Below are 14,909 nucleotides of genomic sequence, written 5' to 3' on the forward strand. Positions count from 1 at the left end.
TAGAATAGTCTCATGGGTTCTAGAGCTTATGTGGAATATTTTTACCCTCCAAAAAAAGTCTTTTAATGCCTTTAAATGGTTATGAAAGCTTTCATACCCCAATTCTCCAAATTGGATCCCACCAATAAAAGTGATTTTACAAGTTGTTTCCTCCAATTTCCCACTATAAAAGCATCAATATAAATGACAAACAATATAATCATCCAATCCATATCACCTTCAAGTCAAACCTACCACTAATAACTAGGTCAAATATGATGTTGTGATTGGTTTATTGGCGACTATAAATGACAAACAATATAATGATCCAATCCATATCACCTTCAAGTCAAACCTACCACTAATAACTAGGTCAAATATGATGTTGTGATTGGTTTATTGGCGAACTCCCTTGAATATCGCATTAGTCACCTTACAGTTTGTCTTGATTCTCAACTTCTCATTGTCTGTTTGAATGAATTTTATCTAGAAAGTATTTACTAGTTAAACTTTAGTTTAGTCCTTTGAACTAATTTTGTTTAGACTTGTTACGAGAGGAAAAAAAAATTCATAGATTACATTGCAAATAACATTCTAGACTAACATTTGGCATGTTTATATATAAGATAAAAAAGTTCATTCATATCTAATCTACCATGCATCATCAATTATATTTAAAACCATAGATTGGTAATCCACATTTTCTTTTAAAAAACTACATCCATAATGTAGATTTATATATTCATCATCCAAGGCATGCCCATAACATGCTACATAAAAAAGGTGGAAGAAAGAATAGCCATCAAGCCCTAGCTAACCATCTCCTTCATTCCCATCGAATGGAGGGTGGAGTGAGTGGCATCCCCTAGTTAATAGCTTCCCTAATGTGAGTAATTGTATGTATTTTAAATGGCTGAGAGAGGGACACAAATTCCATTGCCTGAGGAAGGAGGTGGCTTGAGGGAACTATTGTTTTAATTGTCAGTCCTTGGTTTTCTAAGTGGTTATTGATGGGATGACTAAGCATTAATTTAAGTGAAAACATGAGAACAAACCATGTGTCATTTCGTCGGGAACACAAGCAAGAGGAGCACAAAAATTTATGAACAACATGGGTTACGCTGTTAAGGCAAGGGCTTCTATGCAAATTATGTCGGGGTTAGACTATCTCATGCAAAGAAGGGAGGAGGGGTTCTAAATGCATTGATAAATAGTATCTTTCATACATGCAATAGGCAGTGGAAGAGGTAGAGAGGAAGACGAGTTCTCGAGAGCACACAAAAACAGTAAGAGAGTTGAAGAGAACTTGAAAACAATAGCTCATGAACCCTCTTGGAGGCTTGCTGGGGATAAGCATCATAGAGGAAAAGTGGCTTTCCTTAAGGCTGAAGAAACCATTGGAAGCTTATGGATTGATGAACATGCTTAACTGGGAAGAATCACACAGGTGCTTGTGAGGCTGATGAACCACTAGTAGTTTCCTTGGGACTGAAGCTATGGTGTTTGACTCATTAATGAACCACCTAGAGAGTGATTTCTTAGCCATTAGTAGCTAATCCACTGGTGGACCTTCCTAAAAGTGGTTTATTTTCTCTTGAAAGTTAGCTAGAGTTATTTGTATTTTGAAATGCCAGCATGACTATGAATATGCTTGGACAATGTCACTAATAATGAGCATAGTTGGTGGATGAAGGTAGCATGGCCTTGTGACATCATGTTTTAGTTGTTTTATTTGGTTGAAAGCTCTCAGAAGCACCCCACCTCAATCTTTGGAATGCAACTCGGGGGTGATAGCTACAATTAAGGCTTGGTTATAGCTCTCTATGGTTGGGTGCAGAGTTGCAGTCCTAATCTCAGTTGTCAAACCCTCCAATTCATAAGATAAGTGAATATTTTAGCTCTTGTAATTTGAATGTGTGAAATGTGTTCAGTGTGTTGGCTTCAGGCCTGTAGTGATGATCATTTGATGTTTAACTACGTAGTTTATCCATGAAATTCAAATCGACCTAAATGTTATGACTATAGGCATGTAATATTGTTAATCTTGAGCCTGAATATATGGATTATGCATGCACTTCGAAATGGGAAGGAGACTTCCTATTTATTTGTGGAATGTTAATCTCATTGTAGTTGCTTGGGTACTATATGCTTTATGGTTATTTTTATAAGATTTGTTACACTAATTTGTCCCTTAAAAGATACTTGTAGATCTCTGGAACGAGATCGACTTGTTTCCTATAAATTGTTAAGATTCAAAGGGACCACAGGCCTCTATGAGACTGAATTGACAAGTCCTCGTAATGCATCTTACATTTCAGCCATCAAATACCCATGAAGGGTAAACCTATTGTAATCTAAGGAGAGATAGCACCAGTGTGTGCCTTATAAAACTTTAATGTAAATGGTAAAGTTTTGGCAAAAGTCTAAACTATTACAAAAGTAACCTAGTTGAGCCATAACTCAGTTCTTTCACAAATGGTTCACAATGCAAAGACAGGCAGAAAATCTAGTATTATTACCCTTGGCATTTTTATTTTATTTCTTACTTGATGACTTTAATGCTAACTGAAGTCTCAACAAGAATAACCCCTGAGATCTTGTATTGAGAAGGAGAAATCACAGACAAATTTCATGCTCAAAATCCATCATATTTTGTAAATCTTAGAGAAAATACTCTCGTAGGAAACAACTTGGTTGCAAGGTATTTACCACCGATAATGGCTCTCAATGAGAACCCAACTCGGAAGAAATGCGACAGGAACTAGCTTAGTAGAAGGACAAGTTCTCAGCGATATGGTTTTCGATGATAATTGATCGCAGAGGAACTCCTCCATGGAAGGAGGATCTCAATGGTAAAGGAGATCTTGACAGTATAATTCTCAACAAGAAATTATCTCGAAGAAAACTCCTCAGTGGAAAGTGTTGAAGGAAGTGTAACTAGGTTCGGTCTTCATAAATGTAAGTTTGACTTTTGTATTTATTCAAGAAAAGAGAAATTATTTTTATAATATTTGTCAATGAGTTTCTTGCTCATTAAATTAGGTCAAGCACATGTTTAAGTGCTTCTAGGAAGTCAAGAGTCAATTTATTTATGTAAGACCCTTTGAGGGCATGTTACACTACGTATAAAATAGTATAAAGGTCAAAGGAATACCTCTAAGCAAATTCCAAGTCCTCTCCATGCAGCAACATCATCCAAATGAAGCAAAACAAAGAAAATAGTGAAGATATGGTCAAGTCGGATTGAAGACAGAATGTCGGCCTAATGTTGGCCTAGAGGAGGGAAAATCCTCTATATATAAAGGTTGTCCACTCCCTCCTAAAACACACAACGCAAGCTCTGGAATCAGCAAAGGTGGAAGTAGAGAAAGTGAAGGGAAAAGGCAAGTCCAAGACTCTCCCAAACAAGCGAGAGCCCTGGAGTTTGTTGAGGGCCCTGAAGTCTAGACACATGTGCTAATCCCCATATTTCTTGAGCACCATGACCACTAGTGATGAATAAGGACTGATTCTAGGACGAATGACACCGACTTCCAGGAGTTCCTTGATGATTTTTTCAATTTCATTCTTTTGGGCGAAAGGATATCTATATGGGTGCACATTCGGCGATTGTGCCCCTAGGACCAAAGTGATACTATGATCATGTTCCCCTCTAGAGGGTGGAAGCTCTTTAGATTTGTCAAAGATATGCTCGTGGTGGTTTAAGACTTGCTGCATCTCAGGATGAATCTGAAGAGCAGTGGGCTCAATGGCCTGGATGGCATTAAATTGGGCGATAAATCCATGATGGCCCTTTTTCAACAAAGTTTCCATTCGATGCGAGCTGATGATAGAAGGAGCACCTGCTTGGAGTCCATGGAGGGTATGCATGTGGTCATTATGCTTAAAACTCATATATAACTCCTGGAAATCCATTGTGATTGGGCCTAGTGTGCGAAGCCATTCAACACCCAAAACAATGTCACAACCACCCATGTTGATTGCAAACATGTGTGTCTTTAGGTGGTAATCTCCAATCTGAAGTTTGATATTTTTACAGCGGCCTTCACATTTCATTGTCCCCCCATCAGCAATCTGGACCTAGAAATTAGAGACTGCCCTCAAAAAACAATGAACAGCTTCGGTGACTCTCTGATGGATAAAGTTATGAGTGCTGCCACTATCAATCAATACTACTACAGGGCTATTACGAGAATAAGTACCCTAGGGATTTGGGTTGAAACCCCAACGGAGCAAGAGCAAACTATAGTAAGAAACACTCATACAACTCAGGAAACATGCTTACATAAACAAACTATGCGATAGTGACCATACCTGAATGTCCTTCATTTGGGTAGCTCTAGCAGGGTTCAGACCCTCTGCAACTCCTAATGATCTTCGAATCTGCAAATCAACCAATCCGAACATACATAGCAGCATATAGATCAAGCATTTTAATGAAATCAACTTTATATCAGATAAGCAAGATGATTAGTTATACATCAAAATGGCATTCATACATGAATTACAACAGTATCTGGTGCATAAACAAGGTTAATCTCAAGAACAAGACATTGTTTCTTTTTATTGTAGAAAGCTATAATCAACATGGAGAGAATTCACCCGAGTCTTCTTCTTCCGGTTCCAAGCAGAACCGTCCTCCAAATCCATCCAGTCCCAGTCTTCAACAACCTCCTTCCATAACCAATACCATGATATCTCAAGAAAGTGGGAGAATATCAACACTCAAGGAAACAAAGGTTTCCTGAACTTGGGGAAGTGCTTGAAGCACATGGATACTTCAGACTCAGTTAGGGGATAATCTCAGTATAGTAATTATATCTCTTCTCCTCCTTAAGGTCTTCCCATAGAAGTCTATTTATACATCTCCCAATTAGTTTTTTAGTTGGGAAACAGTTGGGCCACGGGCACTAAGAGGTAATCAGCAGGTAAAAGCTATGAACTCCGCCCATAGTTAAGGAATTTTAATTTTTTTATGTGTTTTAACACATATATGCGGGTTGGGTATTGACTAACCCGCATGTATACGCTTTTATCATAGGGAAAAGTAGCGTACAGGGAGTAAAACATTGTTTTTAAAATATTTGGACCAATTTTGGAAGGAGGGGTTGCCCTAGGCCATAAACCAAGCATCATAAATACCAAGGGTGATATTTGGAGCTATAACAGATGCCCCCTAATATATGAGGTTAGAAGGGGTACATGATGGCTGAAATGTATTAAGTATATGGAAAGGAAACCTGTCAAAACTGAGAATGACTTCACCAAATTTCAGCCTGCCAAGCCATCAAAAAGAGATCAGAAAGAAACAGCTGTCTGAGGCGGGCATACCCATGCTCAGAGAAAGTAAAGCATGTCCGCATATCAAGTAGAAGCAGATCCACTATGTATACAAGTATAAAAGACTGAAAGTACATAATGGATCATATGATCATGATCGAACAAGTACATTTCTAAATATCACATATAAGAAGATGATCAATGAAGCTGAAAGCTGAAGCTAATCACTGATGTCAGAAAATTGATCCCAATAGTACCGAATGAACATGATGGAATAAGATGATACTACATCGCAACTCAGATGCCAACATATAAGATGTCACTGTGAAGGACTGCAACATATAATGTGGATGGCATCAACTAGCAGTAACAAAAGCAACTGATAAGTCAACCAAAGAATGTTGACGCAACCCGAGGTCGTCATCGACTACCGTGGTACATTTCTACACAATGGGAATAAATGATCTGAAGTCGACCATGTGAGAAATCGTTTAATTACTGGTCATTAATGTATACCGTTAACAAACGCGAGACTACTCACTGATAATGATAATGAGAGTCAAGGTACCTAGTACAATCTAACAAGTGCGAATGAATGAGCTAAAGTCGAACACCTGGAAGAATCTATCAATCAGGGGACAATGATGGTTTCCCACTGTCGATAGCAAAGGAATCTGCCACTGATGACTGCAAACCCCAAGGTACTTCCAAATGGACTCTAGATCTTTGCCCTAGAGCAATGAGTTGTAGTCAATAGGAAAAGATCCACTAGAAGGAAGGCATTAAGGCATCCTTCATCAATCTAGCACGAGTGTAACCCGTAGGCCAATAATGTGGAAGGAATCAGATGAAAAAGATGTAGTAACTTGACTGAAGCACGTTTTAGGTGTACACAAGATGTAGCTAGCGCACGATAGAAACCCTCTGAACCAACCAATAATGAAAGCTGACATAGAGGCGAGGAATCCACCAATAGGGTCAAATGGAAACCAAGGCACTGCACGAATCCCAATGTGTGATAATGAAAGATGATGTCGAACACAAGGGAAACCACTCAGTCAAAGACCCATGATACTGATCGATGTTGAGCACAAGGTGACCTATCAATAATGAAAATAGGGCCAGGGTGCGGCTCTAGGCCTGCCCTTAGAGAAATATGTCGTCGTCGATAAGGACAAGACCCGCCAACAAGAAGTCAATGGAGACCTTCTCAAACCAGCATGAGCAAAGGACCAATATAACTGATGTGATGACAAACATGACATTGACAACCAGGGATGACCGACTGAAAAATAGGTCAAGGGACACTGTAGAGAGACCGACTAAAAAATAGGTCAAGAGACATCGCAGAGAGGCCGACAGAGGAAAACTAATCAAAGGTGACTGGGATGATCGATTCTCTTTCGAGAATGAGCAGCTAAATCATCCAATTATGCTTCGATGACATGCTTGATGTTGTGGAAAGTGTAAGACATGGCCCGCTAAAATCTAGTGCCAGCGTTTTTAAGACCAAAAGGCATCTTTTTGTATGCAAAAGTACCCCAGGGACAAATAAAAGTTGTCTTATGCTAGTCTTCTGGATGGATAGATATTTGATTATAACCAGAGAATCCATCCATGAACGAGAAAATTTCATTACCCGCACATTCATCAACTATCTGATCAATAAACGGTGTGGGGTAATTGTCTTTCAGACAAGCCTTGTTCAAATCCCTAAATTCGATGCAGACTCGGATCGTTCCTTGTTTTTTGTCTACCGGGACTAGATTAGAAACCCACTCCGTTAGAGGAATGGGGTATATGAAACCCGCCTTTAGCAGCTTTTCTACTTCAGCTTTAATAGCTGCTGCTTTCCTAGGATTGACCGACCGAAGCTTTTGACGAATCGGCTTGGTGTTCTCATACGTCTTGATCTCATGCTAGACTATAGATGGATCAATACCAGGCATTTCCTCATAAGACCAAGCAAACACATCTCTAAACTCTTTAAAGAGGTCGGTGTAAATTTGAATCTCTTTAGGGGAACAATCGGCTTCGATGAAGACATTTTCTATAACATCAAGATTCCTAGAGATGTTTATAGGTACAGTTTTTGAGATAATCGACATATTATCTTCGATAAATAAATGTGTTAGAGTCAAAGGGTTTGACATTGTAGAAACATCACTAGTAAGTAGATTGGAGAACCTGGACTTGACTTCTTGTAATGGTGGAAGAAAATATGATCGATGATGTAAATCTTCCCAAGGTTAATATATACCCATCATCACTTCTAAAATTTCTTCGTCAGATGGTAAAAATGTATCTAAGAAATCCAGAGTAGAAGTAGAGTCAAGGGTCTAAGCTGGAGCCACATCACCATCTAACTCCTCTTCTAAAAAAGGAGTGGGATGGTTATCTTCAGAGTTAACGATAGATTGATAACTAAGCTCTATTGAAGACATGGGGAATGCCATTCCACCAACCTAGCCTTTATCTAATGTGGTCGTAGATTAAGGTAAGGTCCAAGGGTCCGAAAAATAATGAGTTCAAAAGAACTCTTTTCATGAAGCCCCCTTGGAGGATGAAATTGCATTGATTCTAGCTATAGGAGGGGGAAGATCAAATATACCCATCAAGGAAGAGTACATCCCTACTCCTAAATTTTCTATAGGCTGACGAGGATTATCCACCAATGGAATGGTAGAATCCAAAGTTGCACGAGAATCACCTGGAGAATAATCTAATTGATCAATTTTAACAATTCTCCCCTCGTGAGGAAAACAAAGGATGTGAAACAGAGATGAAACTATGGAATCCATCTCATAAATCCAATTTCTTCCCAATAGGAGGTTGTAATCCAAGTTGGTATCAACGATTTCTACTTCAATATTAACGACCTTTCCTCCAACACATATAAGAAAAGCCGGGATAATTTCGTGTGGCCTATGAGAATGACCATCAAATGTTGTTAAGAGAGTCGGTGAAGGAACAACTGAAGGTGATCCAATGGCCTTCCAACATGACATAGACATTACGCATGTGGAAGCTCCCTCATCTATAACTGTCTGAAAAATATTGGTTTTTTGGTAAGTAGACTTTATCTAGAAAGCCATATGATGAGGAAATCTCTTTTTGACATTGAGCATATCAAAAGTGAGAACTAAAGAATTTTTTGGATCTACTGCCCCGATTGCTGAAAGGAAAGCACTTCTTTGAGCAGGACATGACTAGAGTACCTCCAATGCAGACATAGCACATGGACTTTGAGCCAGATCTTCTACAATCGAGTAGTTTTGGGCTGCCCTAGCATTAGGGTTAATCGTCGAGTGCTTAGTGGAACCTTTCAGTATCTGAGGTATAGACTCAACAGAGGGTCGCTCAATATGAAGCGGGTCTGAGGTTTTGGGAACAAATTTTGCCTTAGATGTTTTCGTTTCACTGTAATCGTGTGCACGTGTGGCAACGTCGACATGCGAGTTCATCATATACACATTTGAGGAATTTTCCCCTTCCTAGTTGCCCCTTGCAGAGGTACTAGCGTTCGAGTTCGCGCCAACAAAGAATTGTTGTCCTTGGGGAAAATGGTTAGTTAGGACAGCTTGGGAGCTAGAGGACCCTTGCTGCACTAACAAGCGCTAAGCATCCTGAATCTTGGGGCAGAGGTGAGTCAAATGATCTCCATTGCATAACTTGCATGGAAACTTAATTTTTTTCTTAGACTCTTTTCTACCCTCACCGACACCATTGTTGGGCTTGTTCGCATTACCCTTCCCTTCCTGATTCTTCTTCTTACCTCGTCCCTTCTTCTTCCCATCAGATTGTTGATTTCCTTTGGGGTTAGAAGCCTGGACGACGTTAATGGAGGTAGGTTGGGAGGGTGAAGGTGTAGATGGTGCTGCTTGGTTAGAAGAAGCAGTTTGTAAAGACAACTGCTGCAATTGGTTCAAAAGGTTCACCGTATTTGTGTCAATTGATCCAACTATACCATTGGCGTGAGGGCCGGGCTTCGGTTTGGCTAAATCAACCTTGGATCTAGGAGCGTCAGGTAAGATTTTTTGAAGAGTCCTAAACTGAGAATATATCAATTTTAATTGCTGGGCTCGAAAAATATCTTGCTCTTCCAAATAAACACTGGAAAGAGAAACATCCTTAGAGATTTCAGGTTGTAAAGATTTTAAAAACCATTCGAGACAGAACTCTGGTGGAATTTTAGCTTTGATAAGCCTCTTTCTCCATCTCCATTCCTAGATATGATCCGAAATGTGAGTTGTCATGTCTTGATGAAAATTGGCTAGAATTTCGGTTTCGGCTTCATAACGAACAAGCAACTGAAAGTGGTTTAAGAAAATATTAACCAAATCACCGAAAGAAGTAAAAGTGCCCCTTGGAAACTCTATATACCATTTGGCTACATTCCCCATTAAGGTGCGTTGAAATAATCTCAACCTGACTGAATCATTGATCAAGGAGTTTGATGAGCACCATAAATTGAATGTGGTCACATGGTCTCCCGGGTCTTCACCATTCTTCCCTTCGAATTTTGGAATATCCAATGGAAGTTTAGTTGGCACTAGAGGCCAAGCTAGATTGTACCTAATTAGATCATTCGTCAATTTAGTCAAGTTTGGCAGATTAAGCGTGGTCAGAAAAGGAAGTTGTGGAGGACCTTGGGGATTCCATTCGGGTTGGGCGGGGTTCCCATAGGTCTGAAAAGAATGACCTGGATTTTGAAAGGCACCAGGTTGCCCGAAGTAACTTGTAGAACCTACTGCACCAAAAGGTGATCCTTGTGGTCCAGCAAAACTCGGAGTTTGACCAACTCCAGCCGAAAATCCTCTATAATCGGTAAAGTTACCCCCTAACGAAGTATTGTAAGGAGCTGACAACCCCTGATAAGGGTTCCAAGCGTTATCAAAGGGTGAAAAACTTTGAAAATAATTAACCGAGGAATACGACACATTCCCTTATTGGTCGAAAAACTAATTCCCAGCTCCTATCCCACTAACCGCAGGGTTTATCCAACTCTGAAAGGGGTTACCACCTTGACTTGTGAAAGGAAAAGGCATAGACCCTACTGTCGGATTGGAATGTGGTATATGACCACTTCCAAATGGGAAACCCTGAAAATAAGTTGATCCACTCATCATGGATGTGGAGGCGGTTGATGGTATATTCAACGAAACTGAAGGAATACCTTGAGAGGGCATTCCAAAAGGGAAAAATCCAAAACTAGATGCATTAGCTTGAGAACTTCCGCTCCTCAATGGAATGGAAGTAGACCCAAATAAGGAAGTGCTGGGAGTGTTATAAGGGATGGAAATAGTTCCTCTCCCTTGCACATATATGGGATTCTGCATGCTCGCAACACTCGTGGTGGATGCCATGCTTCCAACAGTGGTCATCGAAGGGATAGATGTGTGTGGACCTAGGCTTGAAGGCCTGTGAGTCGGAGTTCCAATGTATAACAATACGTCTGGATGATCAGGAGGGAGAGGAGAATTCGGAGCTGCAACTGACTCTGAAAGCTCTTCTACTTCAATACTATCTTCCGACTGGAAGAGTACTCGAGAAAGAACTGGTGTGTTCCTCTCTAACTCTGTGGTAGTACCAGGTCTATCTTGTGAACTAATGCCCCCAAGTGGAGGATCAATCTCCGATGTGCCTGTTGCCACTGGTTGAAAACCACTGGTAGAATCACTCCTACGCCTTCTAGGAGAAGGCTCTGGACTCATAGGTGAAATCCCACGAAGTCTCTGGGACCATCGAGATGGTCAGTCAGCCACTTTGAATTATTTTTATAAGATCTACTTAAAGACTCAAGAAAATTAAAAGCTAGGCCGACTAGGAGCACAGAACACACACTAAAAATGTCCCTAAAGAGATCAGCAATCAAACAACTTCCAAGTATTTCCGCTCCGGGTGATTAGGACCGGACACCAAAATACAAGAAAGTTAATAATAAGGGCCTTTCGAAAATAGACTGGGGTAATTACACCCTAGGTCTACTAGCGAAGGTATTAGAGGTAGTTACACTGACCTCTAGAGAACAGCCTTTGTCGATGCAAGCCCCCAAGCTTCGCGAGGGTGCTCTCCAAAAGTACTGTTGAATGTGATGCAACGTCAACCTCAGGTGCCACGGGATTCCCCTCCGCAACCACCTGTGTGGATCCCTAGGATAGGCAACTAAAGACACCAACTCGTATCAGAAGCCAGGCGGAACAGTCATGAGGTAAGATCTGACAAGTAAGAGAGGGGGTATCTCTCATCCTTATCTTCACGAACCCTCATGCTTAACTCCGAGTCACGGAGATTTCCCGGTCTTCCTAATGCTATTGGATTTCACTCTTTAATCAGACTTCTATGTTTTACAATTTAGAGTGGCCTTGGAGAGTTTACTCTCCTCTCACCTAATCCAAGGCCCTAAATAAACCTAAAACTTGTTGGTGTATTCTAATGACAATACAAAAAGTTCTAGTTTATTTTATTAAGCGCTTGATTTTAAGTGGTTGTTCTTTTAAGTCAAAGGGACAATATGGAAATGAAACCAATGGTGTTTGTATGACGCAAAAGAAATTAATGAAAAACTAACTTATATGAAATGCAATTGTTTGTTCTTCGATGAAAATAAATTTCTACTTGGGTTCTAAGAAACTTCTATAAAGCAAAAAACTTTTTTCTTTTCTTTTCTTATAGCACACTTCACACTCACAAAAACTAAAAAGACTATTGATGCTTTAATAATGCAAAACTACCCTAATGCAAGGTGTACATGATAATGCAAGATTCCAGACTACTCTAAAAAGAATAAAAGCAATTGTTTATAAATTATTAATAAGCCAACTTAAGTGTTTGAAAAGAATACAAATTTTGAATACAAAATCTTCTCCAACAAAAAGGACTAATAAAAAATATCACAAATCACTTTCAAAAAATCAGAAGAAACCAAAATAAAACTTGGAAAAAGAAGAAAAAAATAATGTTTTTTAAGGACTTTTCTTTTTCAAGAAGTAATGAAAACAACCTTTCAAAAGCACTCTATATGCCACCAAAGACTCAAAGACCGAAAGAAGAGCACAAGGAAACTTTGCAACTTACCAATTCAACAACGAATGAAAACTTGAACAAAAAGGGCTTCAACTTGTACTAATCGACCCAAACAGCAGCAAAGAACTTTGAGAAACTAACCAAGAAGTCAGGAAAGAAACACTTTCAAATTCATCAAAAAGAAATAAAAGGTGTAAGGCCATGAAATGATGAAAAGAAAAGCAAGTTGACCAATAATCAAGCTTGAAACAAAGATTGAAAACAATCTGTTGTTCCAGAGGACTAGAATGATCAAGAACCTCTATTAGAAGTCTTGTGTATCCAAACACAAATCATAAAACTCACTCAAAAGCAAACCTAGGCCAAAAACTTTTCAAAGTAGAAGAGAATTCAAAATAGTAAGCTCACTGAATAATTAAATTCTAAAGACAGAAACTGACTATTCAGAAACCAAATAGACCAAGAAACAAATCTTTCTGGGCAGAAGGATTTGAGAAAAGCAGCAAAAAATAGTATACGCGACTGTGTTCAAGAACATAGGCGTGTAAACGCGCTTCTTACAGAGGAAACTCGCGTATATGTGGATTAACTTCACAGAAACAAGCGTGTGTACACTATTGTAAATAGACAAAAGTGCGTATAAAAAGCTTTTCAAGAAAAATAAAAAATGAAGCCGGATCAAAAAGATCAGACTTAAGGTCTGAGATTGTACTAGACCAAACAATACTGTCACAGCAAACAAATCAAGAACTGAGCCTTGATTGACACTGAACAACCCAAACTAGGAATAACAAGATTGTTATCCCCAAAGGAGTCGCCAATTCTGTTACGGGAATAAGTACCCTAGGGCTTTGGGTTGAAACCCCAACAGAGCAAAAGAAAACTACAATAAGAAACACTCATACAACTTAGGCAACATGCTTATATAAACAAACTATGCGATAGTGACCATACCCGAATGTCCTTCGTTTGGGTAGCTCCAGTAGGGTTCAGACCCTCTGCAACTTCTAATGATCTTTGAATCCGCAAATCAACCAATCTGAGGATACATAGCAACATATAGATAAAGCATTTTAATGGAATCAACTTTATATCATATAAGCAAGATGATTAGTTCTACATCAAAATGGCATTCATACATGAATTACAACAGTATCTGATGCATAAACAAGGTTAATCTCAGGAACAAAACAATGTTTCTTTTTATTGTAGAAAGCTATAACCAACACGGAGATAATTCACCTGAGTCTTCTTCTTCTAGATCCAAGTGGAACCGTCCTCCAGATCCATCCAGTCCCAGTCTTCAACAACCTCCTTCCATAACCAATACCATGATATCTCAAGCAAGTGGGAGAGTATCAACACTCAAGGAAACAAGGGTTTCCTGAACTTAGGGAAGTGCTTGAAGCACAAGGATACTTCAGACTCAGTCAGGGGATAATCTCAGTATAGTATTTCTATCTCTTCTCCTCCTTAAGGCCTTCACATAAAAGTCTATTTATACTTCTCCCAATTAGTTTTTTAGTTCGGAAACAGTTGGGCCATGGGCACTAGGAGGTAATCAGTAGGTAAAACCCATGAACTCCGCCCATAGTTAATGAAATTTATTTTTTTAAAGTGTTTTAACACATATACGTGGGTTTGGTATTTACTAACCCGCATGTACACACTTTTATCACAAGGAAAAGTAGTGTACAGGGAGTAAAATATTGTTTTCAAAATATTTGGACCAAGTCTGGAAGGAGGGGTTGCCCTAGGCCATAAACCAAGCATCAAAAATACCAAGGGTGATATTTGGAGCTATAACAAGGGAGATGTTTAATAAAATCTCTAATTTTGAGAGTTCACTTTCATTGTTAATATTGTTAAGAATCAGGACGACGAGCTGATCATGGTGGCACCATTCACTTGTTAGCTTCAATTTTCAGGCGGTCCCAAAATTTTTCAAAGTGACAACAGCTGACCAAGATCTATGTATGGTAGAAACCAGAGCTCAATCCATGGCCAACAAGAAGATTGAGAGCCTTAAAAAATAGTTGGCTTCTTTCCAGAGCTTAGCATATTAGATGCAGAAATTCATGGACACATTCAAAAGGAGCTCGTCGGGGTTGCATTTGGAGGCACATGGTTTTAATGAAGACCTTGAAGGAGAATCTAACCATCATATTCACTTCCATGGAAATGACCAACATTCCCACCCTCGACCACCCAAGCTGGACATATATAAATTTGATGGCTCTAATTCGGCAGTATGGGTAGCACAAATGGACCAATATTTCACTCTGAATGATATCCTAGATTATGAAACTAAACTACGTGTGGGAGGCCTTTACTTGGACCAAGAGAGATGGCAATGGTGGCAGTGGCATAAGAAATTCTATCCTGGGAAAATTACTTGGCAAGTGTTCTCAAAATACATTTGTGACTGTTTTGACCGTGAATCTAATTTTTTGGGTCGTCTTACCAAGCTCCGAAATACAGGCACAGTAAAAGACTACATTGCAGCCTTTGAGACATTGGCCATCCACACAAAAGGTCTAGGAGATGAAGTCTACTTGAAATGTTTTATAAGTGGTCTCAAAGAGGTCATCCAAGCCTCTGTCCAGATGCACCACCCACCTACA

Source organism: Pinus tabuliformis, chromosome 4_1 (assembly GCF_031772625.1).
Source record: "Pinus tabuliformis cultivar Carrire ecotype Pingquan chromosome 4_1, CPIR1, whole genome shotgun sequence".
NCBI classification, from domain to species: domain Eukaryota; kingdom Viridiplantae; phylum Streptophyta; class Pinopsida; order Pinales; family Pinaceae; genus Pinus; species Pinus tabuliformis.